This window comes from Callospermophilus lateralis, unplaced genomic scaffold (genome assembly GCF_048772815.1).
Source record: "Callospermophilus lateralis isolate mCalLat2 unplaced genomic scaffold, mCalLat2.hap1 Scaffold_5641, whole genome shotgun sequence".
Lineage (NCBI taxonomy): Eukaryota > Metazoa > Chordata > Mammalia > Rodentia > Sciuridae > Callospermophilus > Callospermophilus lateralis.
Genome location: NW_027514493.1, coordinates 158,496 through 176,431, shown reverse-complemented (window position 1 = coordinate 176,431; position 17,936 = coordinate 158,496). Strand labels below are relative to the sequence as shown.

General features: G+C 44.2%; 1 pseudogene; it reads left to right on the top strand.

Annotated features, from left to right (window-relative positions):
* The window catches only part of LOC143388215 (CD44 antigen-like), a 74,939-nt pseudogene that overhangs the window by 11,693 nt on the left and 45,310 nt on the right, over window positions 1–17,936 (top strand).

The window sequence follows — 17,936 nt, the reverse complement described above, 5'->3', positions numbered from 1 at the left end:
CTGGACAGGTAAGATAAGATAGAACCAAGGTATAAACAAAAGGCTCCATCAAGAGACTACTAGAAATAGCCCCTGGGTAAGTTTAGGACACTCTGCTCTAGTTCCCATCCTGTGAAAGCCTAATTGTGTGACCTTGGGCTATTGGCTCCAGTCTAATGCTTCAATATACTGTGTGAACCACCAGGGGATAATAATCCCTCTGCCTCCCCCAGACCTCTCCACCTTGGCCTCCTGGTGTGAAAGTGTTTTGTGCTGGTAGGCAGGAGCACGTGATGTAAAATTACAAGGTGCTATTATTACCTGAGGTGAATTTTGCCTTTATCTATGGCTCCTGTTGCTGGATGACCCCAATCATTGAAACTGTATTCTTCGGAATGCTCACCAACCTTCTGGGAGCTGCCTGCCATCCCCTGCTTATCTAGGAGGGCCCAGTCCTGGCTCAGACATCTTGGTTGTGGCCATTTCCTGAGGCATGAAAATTCATTCAGGCTGGCAGGGGACCAGGCACTCTGCCAAGATGAGTCTCAATGCATTTGCGGTGGTAACTCCATAGAAGCACAAGGTGGGATGCTTCTTAGATGCTTTGCTAGGGTTGATGGGTCAGCTCGGAGGCTCAGGTTGAATGGAGCCTACACAGTAGCACTCAGAAGTAGAGAAAGAGAGAAAGGGCTCTCTGTGCAAAGTTAGCCTGGCCTGGTGACCAAAAGTCAAAGATGATGGCATGTCAGAGTGGAAAGGGTGGTAAAAATAGTTTTATTTGACTAGACAAGGAAACAGAGCCTCAAGGACTTCAAGGGACTGGCTTGAGGTCATACAACTATTTAGTAGCAAAACAATCTGACTCCCGGACCTTTCCATTTTGTCCTCTGAAATGATAGAGGAGAAGGCATTGAGCAAGAGGACAATGGGCTGAAATTTCCCCAAGGAGACCTGAAGTTCAAAAACAGAGGAAGACTAAATAAACGGTGTTTTGGTGACACAATGGGAAACGGTGAGGTGATTCCCCTCTTCTGGAGCCCTCGCAGTGCTGGACCTGGTTTCCTGTGACTATCTTGCATGTCCTTATTTGGTATCTGTTTTGATCCTTTTTTGCCTTAATAAACCTTTGGATCCAAAGGGCCCAAGAGCAACCTGGCCTGGGTTCTGCTCAGCCTCTCTGAGCAGTTCTATGAGTTGGATCAACAAGCAGGGGTTTTCAAATGATTCTGTTTTTCACTCAGCATGTGTGCATGGAACACCAGTGTGTGTTCTGCTGTGCTAGGCATTGGGGTACAACTTGAAACCAGAGAGGCACGGCCGCTTCCGTGATAAGCTTACAGTCCATCGCCGAGACAGATGGTAAACAGCTAATAAGCCCCTATTTAATTATACCGTGTGAGTGTTATGAAGGAGAAGCCCAAGGTCTTGTGAAAGCGTGTAACAGGGAGCTCCCATCCGATCTAGGCCTCTTAGAACCTCCAGGTTGCCGGGTCCCCACAGTTCCTGGAGGACCCCGCTTGTTGGGTTTCTCAGAACCCTTCCTACTCTCAGTTTGAGGATGGGATCAAAGCTTCACACGGCAGCTCTAACTAGACTGTCCCCTCTCCTGACTGCCTCACAATTGGGTCCTCTGAGTAAGAAAGCAAGAAAAACATAGTTTCACTCCTCAAAAATTCTGAGAGCTACTGGTTTGCCCTACCTGCTCTGCCACAGACAACAATGGGTTGAGAACCATGGGACCCTCCAAGCTGACTCCGGATTTTAGAAGCAGATGGTGGAAGAGCATAGGAACACAAATTCTAGAGAAAGAGAAAAAAAAGGGGGGCACCATGTGGCTTGGAGGTCATTTTAGGCAGGGAAAGGGGAGGGTGTTATAACTGACTTAGGATCTTGAGTGTTAAATTTTGGTTTAGGATTAAACCTCATCCATTTGCTTGACCCTTTCTTGGTCTTATAGCTGAAGCTTGGAACCAAGGTTTACTTAGCATATGTGTGCAGGCGGAGGGTGTTGCAGAATGACTTCTGGCTAAAAGGGCCTCCATGTTTTATCTCCTTTGCTTCTGGTGACTTCTTGGGAGATGACAAGGGCAGATTCTTTCAAAACAGTGATACGAATGTGGCATTATTTAAGATCCTGTCAAATGTATGCACAGTCAATGATAAAGATATGTAACAATTGGTGGAGTGTAGGCAACAACTAATCCAAATGATCAGTGGTCAACAGCTATGTCTGGTAAATGAGAACAGATTCAAGGTTATCCCCCACTAACGGCACAAATATCTGTCTCACCACATTGAGTCAGATGTACTTTCTTGGATAGGAGAGTGAGGGTTATAACTCCCATGACTAAAGAGAAGCTGCAATCCATCTATGCATCAAACTATGAGATTGTTATCCATTGGGTCTTGGTTTGTAGCTATCAGTGCAGTGTAAGTAACAGAGCAATCAACTCTCCTAAAGTATTATCTTCCACAACAAGAAGTCTGGGATGAGACCATTCCAGGAGTTCAGTGATATTGATATTGATATTGGAGGAATGGTTTTTCCAGGAGTGCTTGATTGACTTCTATTTACTTCTCATTGGACAAGTGGGATCACATCCCTAACCAGTCCCTGATGAGGAGAAACTGGACCTTAATGCTTCACCAAGGTGAATCATAACCTGTCCACTGGAGCTAGGAGTCTGGGCTTCTGCCCCCACCCCAAAGCACAAGTTGAGGGTTTCCAGACAAAAGTTGGGTTAGTCAGAAGAAAACCATGTTGCAGTGATAACAATGTGCATTAGAGTCAGTAAGAGCCACTTGGTGGAGTTGTGGTTTGAAATTCTATCTGGGCCAAAGAAAAAAAGGTACAACTAAGTTCTTGCTTTCCTGAGCCACATCCTCCACATTTTTTTTCTGAGAAGACTCACTTAATGGATAGAATCCACATGGAGACACAATATAATTTGAGGTTTACATGGTCTTTGGCTTATTCTCAGTCATAGTAGTCACAACTTTATCCTTTCTTCTCTCCCATAAAAGGAAATAACTTCAGGGAATAACCTTAAGTTTGATATAATTCCAAAAAATAGTCTATCTTTTGCATACTTGAGAACTTTATTATTAGAAACTCAGTATTTAATAGGCCATTTCAGCACTGTTGGAATAACACCACACCCCAGGACTGCTATCATGATCCATTAACAACCAATCACCATGGCCTTGGATGAGCATCTCATCCTGTAAATTATGAAATGAAGACCCCCAAGAGATATGGCTGGCTTCTTTTTTCTATTACACTTTTCTACTGGAGTGTTTCAATGGGTGTGAAGTGTTTTCATCTCCATTATCTAATCTGGTCTTTACATTAATTTTGTGGTTGGCATTATCATCCTTTTGTATGGGAGGGAAACTTAATGACTTTCCCAAGGTCATTACAAGTCAAGGTCATAGCTAATTAGGACAGGATGGAGATCTGAACACCAGAGCTGATGTTCATGTCACCACACAACACTGGCTCCCCATGGATCTTACTTGGTTTTAGGAGTCTGGGATTGGCTATTGAATTTTGGATTAATTGGTCTTTCAAAGGCAAAATCCTTCCTAATAGTTTCTTTGAGTTCAAAACTCAAGGGCCCAACATCTTGGCCTTTTAACACACCCAAAAATGAACAGGAGGGTTTTCTGGGCCAGTTCCCTGCCTCTATACATTTAGCACATGAATGTAACATCCTGGGGGAGGCCTTCAGGAATTTTTTGTGTGATTTTCACTTTTTTTAACACTTAAACAAAGTTAAAGGATCCATGATGACTCTATTCACATGTGTTTATAGATGGTTCTCACAGATGTGGTTGTTTCTTGTACAGGAAGGAAGCCAGTTCTTCTTAGTATCTAACCATGAAGAGCTAGAAGAAATGGATTCTATTAAGCCAAAATGACTTATGCTTTATTTTGAGGCTGAATTTCCAGACTGGGAGCCTTGTTGAGCATTAGCCTGGCCAGCTAGTTCTAAATCCACCCCTCAGTCCTAAGCTGTAGTGCATTTCCTAAGGAAGGCTTCCCATGGGGACAGCAAGGGCCCTGGAGAGGAAAGGCTTCCAATTATAAGAAGCTTTCTACTTCAGCAGGCATTTCTGCTAGAATACTCGTCGTGCTATGGGGTTGAATTGTTTAACATCTGTCTTCCCCACTGAACTGTAACTTTATGTTACCGTGACCTTGTCTGCCTTATCTGAAGCCCTGGTCCTACTAGCAATGTCTAGTATATGAAGGCACTGGACAGAATCTTGCTTGCTTGGTTGGAATTGGGGTTCTCTTTTGGAAGGCCTGTATCCACTTTAGTGTTGGGGAGGTTTGGATGAGATTGTGTTTTACCATGATGGATTCAGGATAGGATTTCCAAATTCAACTTTTAATAATAACTTTATCGGCCAGGTGCAGTGGCACTCACCTGTAATCCCAGCAGCTCGGGAGGCTGAGGCAGGAGGATCACGAGTTCAAAGCCAGCCTCAGCAACAACAAGGCACTAAACAACTCAGTGAGACCCTGTCTCTAAATAATACAAAGTAGGGCTGGGGATGTGGCTCAGTGGTTGAGTGCCCTGAGTTCAGTCCCTGGTACGCCCCCCCCATAAATAACTTTATATCTATTAATTTCTATCATCTATTATATATCTCTGTCTATCATCTCTATTACCCATTTCTCCATCATCTATCTTCTATTTATTCCTATTTCAATAAGAGACAAGTGTGTAAAGAGCGAGGGAGGGCCAGCCAGCAGGCCACCTCTCTCTCCTCCTTCATCCTCCGGGCTGTGTGCCTCCCCACTTCTCTCGCCAGCTTTGTTAAGTGGCACTGTCTAAGAGTAGCGTGGGAAGCCGAATAAATGCAACATCTCATCACATAGGATGAATGTAAAGGACAAGGGGGAAAATCTCTTCCAAAAGGAGAAAGTTGGGACAAGGTTCGGGGACGCAAACCAGGCTCCTTCTTTACTGGGGGCTGAGAGAGGAGCTCCCTGCAGGTCCCTCCTGGGACATGTGGCAGCTCCTTCTCCCTTCCAACAAGCACCATCAGGTAGCTCACAGGCTCCTCCATCCTTTTGAAGCCTATTGGAGCTTTCTGTTTTTATATTGTTTGGATGGTTAAAGTCAACAGCCACTTTTGTGTTCTGCATTGTTTGCATTGTTAAAAACTTTGAAAAACCCATCTGGTTTCTTCCCCAAAAGAGCTTCCCAGACCTCCTGGGATATGGTCAGAAACAGGCCCCTCTTTAAACAGGCACAGGAAACAGTGTTTCAAAACCAGGTCTCTATCTTCTTCTAAAGGCTAGACTGAGCACAATTACTCCAGCCTACATAGTTGAGTCTCTGGGCTATTGGGGATCCTCTGATGTCCTGGGTGCTCAGAAAGCACTGTGGACCCTGTAGTGACAGCCACATTCGAGTGCTGTCACTCAACAATTACGTCTCTTTAAGCAATTCATTTACCTGCTCAGTGCCCTGATTTTCTCATCTTTAAAACAGAATTATAGTACCTATAGCTTAGGATCGTATTAGGACTGATGTGAGGGGGTCCATGAAGCCCTTTGATAGAATTTCTGGCACGGAGTAAGCACTCAACAGTAATAATTATGATGGTTGTTATGATCATAGCAATCATAGGCCTCTCCCTTCACCATTCACCCCTGACTGTGCTCCCGCCACACTCCAGAAGGCTTCCAGCTGCCTTTGACAGATTTCCGTTCCATTTCTGGGCATAACATTTGCTAATAAAATCTCCTTTAATTTGGTGGGGCGGGCACCCCAGCGTGATGACACACACATGTGCTTACTGGAACCGCTGCAGCAGAGCAGATAAGGTAGGCTGGGATGTTCCAGGAAGCTTTGCTGGAGCTGGTGAAGGCAGATGAAGGCGCACACTCCAGGTCCTGTCTTTACTTGCACAATTACAGTCAACTTCCCAGGCTGCTTGTCTCAGCAGGATCAAGCCTTTCCTGCCTTCTGTCTTGGCAGTTGGTGGTGGGGCTGAAGGAGGAGATAGCAGTTTCCTCCCTCTGGGGAGGAGGTGTTTCTTGACAGTGCTCTCCCTGGTCTCAGACGACAGAAGAGCCCTCAGAGGTGTTTTAACTTGGTAGCTTCCTTCTCATATGGGGAATTCTGGACTTTTCCAGAACCTACTTCCTCTCCTACAGCCCCAGCTTGGAATCTGTGGGTTGCCCACGGGGAGGGGGCAACTTCAGAGTACCTAAAAGTCCTGTCAATCATTAGGTTGTTCAGTTCTCTTATCTCCAAAAACACTTCATTTTTCTTTAACTGCTTAGTTCTGCTCCCCTCCAGAGGAAGGAGGGTCCGACCACTCTAGGCCACACCTCAGAAGTGAGTAAGACTTTTGCACTTTTTCATGGGAGTGTTTGCATCTAAGGCAGGTTCTCATCTTGCTTTTAATTTCATGAGTGTGGCTTTAGGCTGTTGCTTGGCACGAAACAGCAGATAATCAAAGTGTAAGTGATTTTTTGATGGCATAAATATATTATAAATTTAGAACCTATGGGTCCTCTCAGTATTTGAGAGAGCTAAGGCTGGTTGCTCAAAGTTTTATCTTCTGGGGGAAGAAGGAAAAGATTGATATCTATGGAGTACCTGTTAGGATACCTACTGCATACTGATTCTTAACATATATTATCTAACTCCCTTTCACTTGTTTTTTGAGCAAATATATCTGGAATGAATGAGTGACTGAATTTCATACAAACCACGTTTACAGGCTGAGCAACTTAGGCTCATAGAGGGGAAGTGCTTGCCTCAGATGGCTCAGCTCTTGTGTACAGGCCTGGAATTGAATTCAGAGTGACCTTCTCCTTGTTAACAATACACTACAAGTTCCTACTCAGCTTTATGGGGTTAAAACTCATCTTTCAATCCCAGAACTTGGAGGCCTTGAAAATTCAAGGATCTATTTTTCTAAGAATTTTGATTTCTTTTTTTTTCTTGGCTCCTAGAGTATTAAGAGACTTGACGTAATGTAAACTGGCCAGCATCTTTGGGATAGGAGGTGATGGGAACTTCCCTCTCCAGACTCTTCCCAGGGCTGTGGGGCCTCCAAGACCACGAAAGATCAGGGAGTCATTGGAGGGGCCGTCTGCTCAGCAGCGCCGGAGGACTGTCTCAGGAAGGAAGAATGCTTTGAATTGGCCCAAAATGCTGAAATGCACCACAAGGAGCACTGGTGATGTTTGCAGTAATTGAGAAAGAGCCTCTCTAAGGAGATCAGTCACTGTGTGCCCACCTCTTAATAGAAACCACTCATTCCCTCCAGCATCCAGGAGGCCAGCAGTAGGCCTCTGTGCTCAGAGGCTTTGTTTGGTCTCATCTGAGAGCAGGGTGCTGTCTCTCTCTCTCTCTCTCTCTCTCTCTAGTTTTGTCTATTCTTTCTTTTTACTGGCCAGAATACCCAGCCTGGCTATCCTATGCACCATAGCCACCTTGATACAGTGAAATGCCACTGTCCCACAAGTAAGAGGGAGCCACTTGGGTTCCTGTAGTATTTGGAGGGTAAGTTAGGAGGAAACACAGGCTTCTCTCAGAGGCAGGGAGGTAGGTTGAGACCTAGAGGCCATCAAATCCAACCGCTTGCTTGTCTGATGAAGAAACTGATTCCCAGGGAGGCGAAGTGACTTCTCCAAGTGCTTGAAGCTTCTCAGTAAGCGGCTTGACACCAAACCCCGTGTCACTGGAATTTCAAATTAATATTTTTCCCACTTTAAAAAAAAAGACATTTATTGGGTATCATACTGTGTGTGGGACTCTAGGATGTGAAGGTGAATAAGCCTTTGTCTCAAGGGGACCTGCTTTAGTTCCATGGGTTAATACCACTTGTGGCAGGTCTTTCCTTGAGTTTTATAGGTAGACTATTTATGCATCTCCCTCTAAATTGTCGTATTGTCTCTATCAATCTGTCTCTTTCACATACTATATAGACTGCATCTGGAAAATTAGGCTCCTGAATTGCCGCAGTCTCTGGCTGGGCACAAATCACGAGTCTCCACACAGCTTGTAGATTCAAACAGCAATTCTTTATTCCCGAACTCACACCGGCCGTCTACAAACACGTTCTGGGGGAATCCACGTTCTCTGCCCCAATCCACCACTCCTGGGCTTCTGTCTCCCAAATATACTGTCTGACCCTAAGAACTCACGAGGAACTCAGCAGCAGGATACGCCCTATTCTAAAGGGGGAACACCCTAATCTCCTATTATGCTAAACCGGGGACACCCTAAACATGGATCTGCCCTGGTCCTTGAGCAAGGTGACCTTTCAAGAGTCCTTCCACTAGATAGCATGGGAGTAGCTGGCAAGGAAATTGTCACACCTACTTGGCTGATGGCTCCCAGCACTGAATCCTAATTAGCTGGAGTGCTGGAGGTCTCCAAGGGCTGTGACCAAGGATATAGTAAGCAACCGACCAGTTAATCAAGAATTAAGTTAGCCTGAGAGGCACTCCCCATCCAGGCTGCCTTGAGTACCCTTTAATCTTTGAGATGGTTGGCTAATAGCTATCAAGTACCAAGTGCTTTTCTAAGATTCAGATACTTTGCCAAGGGCTTTAGATGCATTTCTTCATGTAATCCTTAAAAGCAACCCATGAGAAAAGCATTACTTTCCCTTTCCTGTTGAAGAAACTTAAAGACTAAGAAATCACAGCATGCTTAACATCCCAGAGCTGAGTCTAGGACACATCTTTCCAAAGACGACCTCAGCCGTTATGATCTTACAATAAATACCATGCGGATAACACTGCAGTCTCCAGTTACTGTGAAATAATGAATGGCACAGATGCCTAGGGCCCAGGAGGTCCTTGGAAGGCGTTAGAGGGCTTAGGAGTGACACATCACAGGTTCACCCTGTTGGGCTCTTTGGGAACTCTGTGCCTGAATGGAATAGCCTTGACTTTCAGGCTAAGACCAGAAGGGGCAGACACAGCCCTCCTTTCACTCACTGTACTCAGCATGTGATTCAAATGAAACTCTTGTCCCCAAGGTCAGTCCATTTAGTTGTCATAGCCTTTTCCTTTCAATTCTTGCTTGTGTATCCTGACGAGTTCAAACTCCAAGGACATATTTTTATGTGCAAGGTAAAGGTGACTTCCAAATCTCATTTGATCTGTGTATGGGGGCGGGGCTCCTTTTACCAGATATCTGATCCACCCCAAACCCTATAATAAATAAATTAAAATATGCCCACAATTTCCCAGAAGAGTGAGCATCAGACCACACTTACCACCTGTCCATGCAGTCCCTGTCATTCTCTGTTACATCAGTACCAGAAATGACCTCATTCACAGATTGGCCACTTGTCTGTTTACCGTCTATGTCATCACTCTTTGAGGGCAGGGATGGTATCTGTGTCCCCAGCATCTAGGGTCATAGCTGGCTCATAGCACACATATGGAAGATGGTGTGACTTGACACCTTATGTCACGCCTAGTGGGCTCCTGATGCTTCTAGAGGCACAGATTTCACAGGAAGAAGCCCATTTGTTCTCACCCAGAGATTTCTAGAACTCAGTTCCAGTGTGGTGAAAGAATGAGCCATTACTGGGTGTGGTCCCTTGTCATGTCCATGGCCATTTATTTAAAGGCAAATCAACACCTTATTTTCTTCAACAGCTTCACAGAAGTATCATTTGAAGTCATATTCCTTAAAATCAGGAAGTTATGTTTTGCCTACTCCAGCTGAGCATGCAATAAGCGGTAAAGACTTTGGTCCAAACCCCACAGCTAGAGCTGTATTTAAAAGCTTATCAGCAACAAGTTCTCTGAAGCTTGGCATTTGAGACTGGCATCTGCTGTTACAGATAGGATGTCCCAGATTGAAAGCTCAGGAAGAGGTATGAATTACATGCTCTTCATGCACAGGGCAATTGGAACTGTACTAATCCTGGAAATCTTTTGGCCCAGATTTTTGAACTATTCCCACAATACAGGCTCTCCTGCTTTGAAATGTTTGTGTATCTCTCAAAAGCATCTGAGCAATGAGCAACAGCAGAGTCATTGCACTGGGAATAGAGCTCTTGCTTCACATGTGTGTGCACACATGTACACACGTGCTGCACACACACACACAAACACACACACACATCCCTGTTCACTGAAGCACTCGACAGAAAATGAGAAGAGAGAGATTGGGTTATTAAAATATCACCTGGCACTTTCTGAGCTTCCAAGTTCAGAATCAATGAAAATCTAGAACTCTACTTAGCCACTTGAAATGCTCTGTTGTTGCAAGTCAAGAAAATATTTTTGTAGACACATCACTTCCCCATTGACATAACTGAAGAGGAAAAGGGAAAACCCAAAAACATGAATTTTGTTCTTTTGTAACCCATCTGTAGCTCAGAATTGGTTATCAGTAAACTATAGATAAAGTCCTATTGGCAACCGAGTGTTAAGGTTTATGAATGACTTAGTTTTCTTATAACCTGAAACGAAATCATGGTTATTTCTATAAAAGTGTATCAACTCACTTGTGTTAGGATGAGCCTTTTTGAGTGACAGGCAAAGAGGCCACTTGGATGATAGGCATCTAGTACCCAATGGAGAATGACTGACATTGTCCTACCTATGAGTTGAAGTGATGGAAGTGGGGGGTAGAGGCTTAAAAAGCATCAGTCTGAGGAATATCTGAACTAGATCCCGTCTATCATGAGAAGAGCAGAGCCGTTGACTGGTCCACTACCCCAGCCAGACAGAAATCCAATCCATTCATCAAGCTCTTATCTAGGTCCCTAGAGAGTCAACCCTATTTGGGCACAGGCCTCAAGTCCCAATGCAGGGCTGACATTTTCTAGGAAAGTCTCCCTATCTCTTTTGGTCCCTTAGCTATCCACTGGAAGAAGAAGGTAGTAATCAGTTGTATTGTCTATTATTGGAATATTAACACTGTTCAAATTGCAGCAGCTAATAGAGGTGTTGACATGTGGTGGCTAAAAAGGAAGGGAGGAGTCTCCTGACCCCCTACAGTGCAACTGTGGACATTTTCTCAGCTTCTTTCAGCCTCAGTTTTGTCACCTGTAAAAAGATTTAGTGACAGAATTGTGTTTACCTCATGCCACTATTATGGGATTTGAGTTAGATAATATGAGGTGTCCCTTGCCAAGAGCCTGATGTATAGTTGATGCTCCGTTAGTATGAACGTGACTGAGAAACCCAGCCAGGGGCTCACTGTAGGAGCTGTCAGGACCCCAGTGTCCCAACCATACCTTTTGCCCTGTAGTTCTCTTGGATTTCAAGTCCCTAGTGTGAGCTTCTGTGCTTGCCAAGCAGACAGCTGTGGCTTTGATAAACCAAGTCTTGACTGACTCCTGTCAGAGATCGTGTGTCGTTCTGGAGTCTGACTCCTGCCTTTGGCCACTTTCCTAGTGGGATCCTGGGCCAGTTGTGCTGTGAACCTCACTCAGTTCGTCTGTGAAGTGGGAATGATAATTGGCCCTCTCAAGGCTGCTCTGAGAATTATGTGGAATAACATCTGGTTAGCCGCCTGGACCACATTGCCACACAGGAGCAGCTCCATACATTTCAGAATCCTCTCTTTCTCACTGGAAAAGATACTAAAAGAAAGGCAAGAGGAAAGACAATCAAGATTGGAGATGCTGTGGACTGTGTGATAAAGCTAGGCCCCGTGGGAACTAGGGGTGGCCTTTCCCCCTCCACTGGCACGGCTCTGTCTTAAAGGACAAAATGGCTTAGTTGAGTTCCTGATTCTATAAATCTTGTCAAGCCCACTGTTCACCCAGGTCCAGCCCCCATAGAGTAGATTGGAAATTCAGACTTGGCTCTCTCCTTTCTGCCCAGTGAACGGAGGATAATCTTTATCTTTATAATTGTAAGTTGCAAAGTATTTTTATGCTGATATGGTGAGGAAAAATATAAAAATAATAATGCTAAGCCTACATCACCCCCACAGCATGTTTGCAGGATGCATTTCCTGTGAGCTGCTACCTTTGACCATAGAACCCTGTGCAAATTGCTTGACCATCTCTTTCATAGCCATGACATGGGTGACTGACCCTCCTGGTGCATTGCAGGACTTCCTGATAATCATCATCATGGCTATGGTTGGTCCCTACTGCACTGATTTCTAGATTGGTCCGTGTTGCATCCTAGGGAATAGCCAGACCTCGGTAGGTAATGTGGGCACTGGGGGAGAATGAGCAGCTGGTGGATCAGCCTGATACATCATGTAGTTCTGCCGGATACATCGTGGTGGGGAGGGGAAGAAAGTCTGAAAACTGTCACTGTCCTCTCTAAGTGCAGTTACTGCTCCCTTTAGCCTGTGGACAAATCAAGGCAAAAGGGCAGTAGCCCCAGGAGGTAATGGGGAAACCCAGGGGACCTGGGGAATCTGCATTGACACCTGGGTTCTTCAAACTCTGTAAGATATTAAGTCTCCTAATCCTGTTTCTTCATTTGTAAAATGAGACCATTGCTTCTATTCTCTGGATTTTATAGGGCTTCTTTTGGGTATGAAAGTGCTTCATAATTGGCAAAGGAAACTCCAAAATGGCAAGACTATCTGCCACACTTTGATTCATTCCATTCAGCAGAGGGTGAGACTTTAATGGGTCTCAATTCATATGTGATTTTTGAGAGGCTTTCTGAGATTTTCATACTGTCCCAAGCATGCATAGTTACCCTCCCCATTTTTTTCTACAAGCTCCAAGGATTTCCTAACTTCTTATTTCATCCTGGGAGGCAGGAAGATTAGGTGTGCTCAGAGGAGCTACTGTGAGTTACTCGAGGTCATGTAGCTTATAATTAACAGGATTTAGGCTAGAATCAGTGCGTCCTACTTCCAGATAGAGCCCCTGGCTCATCAGCATGTTGGTGACCTATTAATCACCCCTGAAATGCAGTTATTACCTGTGAGTAATAGTTTCTCCTTTTTCTCGAATCTCACAAGGTACTTCTCTCCATCTAACTATTTCTTCAAAGTTCTGGCTGCAGACCTGAAAAGAAACTGGGTACAAATTAGATGATGTGGCAGTCACTGTAACTACCCAGAAAAAAATATATAATTATAAAAAAAGGGGAACGATTCTTTTTCTATGTAGAACAGGAAAACCCCTATGTGGTCCCTGAGATGCCTTCTGAGATTATTGACCACATCCTGGGTTTGTGCTAGTCAATTTGCTAAATCAATAAGATCCAAAAAAGAAGAAAACAAAGGTTTTGACAACAGTGGATTTCCTGATTGCCATGGAGACACACAAGGTACACACTGTGGTTTCTTTCTGTCATCTGTCTTCCTGGAGCTTTGCTCTGTATGGACTACTTAGCCTTACAGAATTCTTATGCACGGAGGCAACCATTCAGGGCATGCAATATCCTTTGCCAGGAAGACTGTGGACTCAGGCTCAGGAGTGGGGGCCTCAGCAGGCTTTCAGTATCCAAGTCCCATAAATGCACTTGAGGCGAGGAAAGCAACCCAATATTTGGAAGATCTAAATAGCAACAATCTAAATAGCAACAATGCTTTAAAACATATTTGGCCCTTTCCCTCCCCACGTCCAGTCAGAATCAGCTCACTTAGGTTTCTGAGTTGCATCATCTTCCATTTTGGACACAAGCTCAACAAATCAGAAGACAGAAACAGAATCCTGGCTTTTTAATGATCACTCCTATAAAAGTGAAAAACGTGGTGAGCTCACCAGTGCCTTGGGCTGCCACTGCCCAAGAGGTTGGTGTGGCTTGACTCCCAGGAGTCCCATCAAGTTGGATGCAGTCAGCCTAAAGTTGGGTGCCAGGTTCCAGCTCGATCAGCCTGGAGCCTAAATTTGACCTGTCTAGACCTTTGGGTTGGGGAGTAGACATCTCAAAATGTCACAAGGGTAACATGGTGTGGCAACCCAGCCCTGGGCTCACTCTGAATCCCAGGGTCCTCTCCCCACTTAGGCTGTAAATGGCAAGTGGCATTTTCTTCCTCCTGATTCTCATTGCCTCATGAGCCAAGTGTTGCAGGAGTGGTCTGGGAGGACACATCAGACCTGATAAGGAACACTCTGCACAAGAGCATATTTTGTATTTCGCGGATTCTGATTTTTTTTAAATACTTATTTTTTAGTTGTAGTTGGACACAATATCTTTATTTTATTTATTCATTTATTTTTTTATGTGGTGCTAAGGATCGAACTCAGGGTCTCGCACCTGCTAGGTGAGCACTCTACCACTGAGCCACAACTCCACCCCTGATGTTTTTTTCCTTTAAGCACCCACTTCCTAATGACACAAACAAAAGAAAACACAGTTGACGTTGGCTTATGTCTTTTCAAGTGCCACTTCTTATTTCTTTTACTATTTTCAGAATAAGGGAAGATAAGGTAGAATTTTAATAGTTCTCCCATTTTTCATTTGCTGAACACTGATTTCTAGAGTTTGGAACCTCCTTTAGGCTCTAGCAGGGGAGAGCTGTTGGTTGTCACCTGTGCACTCCATAAGAATGACCCTATCCTTCTCATCATGAAGCAACCATTCACATGTGCCTCTCCCTTTCCTATAGCTGGTCTAGTGACATAAAAGGACCCCCACAAAGCAGTTCAAAGCATGCCTTTGGTGCTAAACACACCTGGGATTGTTTTCTAACTCTAACATTTAGTAGCTGGGTGATTTGGGGGAAGCTGTTCAATTTTTCTGAGCTTTGGTTTCTTCACCTGTAAATAATACATAAAACTCACCCCTTGGAGTTCTGCTGAACTTGAGGCAACACAGCCCCAAAGGGACTGGGTACCTAGGGACACTGCTGTGAAAGATCTCTCCCACAGCTGTCAGCTCAGAAAGGCAGGATAAAGCAACTGGGATTCAGGAGAAGCCTATGATTCTAGATGAAAATATTCATTTTGTTAGGCAACTCATTTCTCTGAACCTCAATTTTCTTATTGATAAATAAGTAGAATTTTCCCAACTTTCTTTGGACTTGCCCAAGGGAAAAGCCTGGAGTCTGGCTTGAAGCCAACCTTGTCATTCTGTGTCTTAACTAACAGAATGCTGCCCCATGTGGCACCTGGGCGTTTGTCCATTGTCTCCTAGAGAACCACAGGCCCTGAGTCTCAAGGAAGCGCTCAGAAGGAATGGAACCTCACCAGGCCAATTCCAATTACTTCATTTATCTGGGCAGAGTTTACTCACGTGCAGACTGGGGATAATAGACTTCCAAAAGAGTAATGAGTTTTCAATTAAGGCCTTTGAAGTCTTTTGAGATTGTTACACACCGAATCATGCAGAACCAGGATGATTTAAAGCTCCTGAGATTTCAGAGTAATGTCTACAAAAACTCACAGAATTCTTCATGTTAAATAGTCATTTACCCAGCTTCCTTTTCAATGCCATTAATTCTTGGGAACAAATAGCAGGACATGGATCTGTCGCTATATTAAAAATGTGTTTTTGAGGAAATTTCAAGGAGTCGTTCATTCATTTGACAGATAGCTGAGGAGCATCTGCTCTCTGTTGGGCACTGTTATAGATGCTAGAGTGAAAACAAGTGAAAGGCCTTTGCTTTTTAGACTGTCACTTCATGCAGACAAAGAGCCAAATATCCAAATGGATGAACATGTTCTTACGCAGACCCCAAAAGCCGGCGGAAGTAGAGGGAAAAGCTGGGGGCTGGTAAGAGTGATCAGGGAAGGACTCCAAAGGAAGGGGTCATAAAGTTGAAATTCTGAATGATGAACATGAGCCACCCATGTGAATCACTGAGGATGGAACATTCCGGGCAGAGGGAAAGCAGGTGTGTGTTCTAAGGAGCCAAAGTACCTGAGGGAATTGATGGAAAGCTTTTTGCTTAGAGCACAGCAAACCATGTTGAGGCTGGAGAAGGAGACAGGAGCCAGAGGGCATTGGTCTTGCCATGATGAGGACATTTGTTCTGGGTACAGCCAGAAGGTATTGGAGGTTATGGGTGAGGAGGCAATCACACTCGAGTGTGGAATAATGCTGTGAAGGTTAAGGTGAAGCAAGATTCCCAAATATAGGACTGTGTATCTAGTACTATTTCCACTATGCAGCCCTATGTGTGTACATATACATATGCATAGGTGTTCCATGTGGGGTGTGTATTTAGTAAACAAACTGGAAGAACATTCAGCAAAAGACTCTGGCTTTCTCACTGGTACTCTTGTTTTTCTTCATTATTTTCCTCAATTTTGTAAGGTTTCCATGAGTTTGTGTTACTTTAAATCAGATGCTTAAAAAAAAAAAAAAAAAAACAAAACTCTTTTGTGTAGTAACCAATGGGGACCGTAAGCATGATGTGCTTTATTTACCATGTCTCATCTCAAATTTGAGCTTATGGAATGTTCCTTTGATGTGCCTGAGTGAATCTTGAAGGCTCTGATCAGTGGAGTTGTTTATTTGAATATTTCCTGAGTCTTCCCTAAAATGATGCAAAGTCTGTCTGCAAAAGAGCTGACGTTTCTGTTTCATCCTACAGATCTGAATATAACCTGCCGCTACGCAGGTGTATTCCATGTGGAGAAAAACGGTCGCTACAGCATCTCTCGGATGGAGGCGCCTGACCTCTGCAAGGCTTTCAACAGTACCCTGCCCACCATGGCCCAGATGCAACAGGCTCTAGCCAAGGGATTTGAGACCTGCAGGTAAGGTACCAGCACCCACCACTGGGAAAGCCAGTGGTCTGGGTCCAGGGGACCGGACTTAGAACTGAAGGCTCCTCCCTGGCAGCTGAATGGATTATTACCTAACCAGTCAGCCCCTATTAATTTGGCCAAGTCCATGTGAAACCAGCCTGACAACTGGAATTTCAAGTCAGCTAAAGACACTTTTGTGAGTCATAGAGAGGGAGGCCTGAGGAAGACGTAAAGGGTCATATTGGTTGGAATCCTCTTGGGTAATGTGCTTCCACAGTGCTCTCCTGGCTTTGAAGAAGCATGCAATATCATTGTCGGAACCACAAGAAAACGTAAACCAAATAACAGTGTTTAAAATAAATATGTGGCTGGTTGAGTCTTGGCCCTGCAGACTTGGCCCAAAGCATGTTTTGCAAACGTGTGTGTGTGTGTGTGTGTGTGTGTGTGTGTGTGTGTGTGTGTGTTTATGTTGCTTTGGTTTGAAGAAGTCAATAAATAGCCATGAAATAGTTTAGCATGTGTTCCATTAAGATACATCATTATATGCCTCAGGGACCCCAGTGCTCGGTAGAGCTTTCCTCAAATCAGTTTGTTTGTTTGTTCTAAGGTAATCACAATGGCCAGGGGCCTTATTTTTTAAATTATTATGGCAAGGTTGTACACAAAGAGCAAGCCATGGTGACAACCACTGCGGAGTGCCTGGTTTTGGTTTAATTTCACTACAAGAGGTCAGAGTAGTGTTAGTAAACCCTCTGAAGTTTCCACTCTAGCTTGTGGTTCTGGAAAAGTGGGTCTCCTTTCTCTTCAATGCACACACACACACACACACACAAACACACACACACACACAGGCTGCTTTTGCAAAGTCAAGCTGCAGGACTTTTTATGAAAACTACTAAGTGTAAGTTAAATGCTGCTGTCCCCTGCCCTTGGGTACAGTCATGCATTTACCTCATGAGAGGTAGCTGAGATTCTTTTCCTAAAATGGAAGGGGAAAATCTTTAGTCTATGATGGTTCTCATATGGTAGCCATTAACCACATGTGCTGATTTCTACTTATATTAATTAAAATTAAAAATAATGAAAACTTGAGTGACTCTGGCTACATTTCAAATGCTCAACTAGCCACAAACGGCAAGTGGTTGTTGTATTGAATGACACAAATTATATGCAGAACATTTGCATCAGGGAAGAAAGTACTCTCAAGCAGTAACACTCTGAAACAAAGAGCAGATGTATTTGACATCTCTGTGTCTATATAGAGCTAAGTCTGGAGAGTGTAAAAGGAGCAGAGGGAGGAAGATTTCTCCTGTACCTACAGAAACTGAGATGAA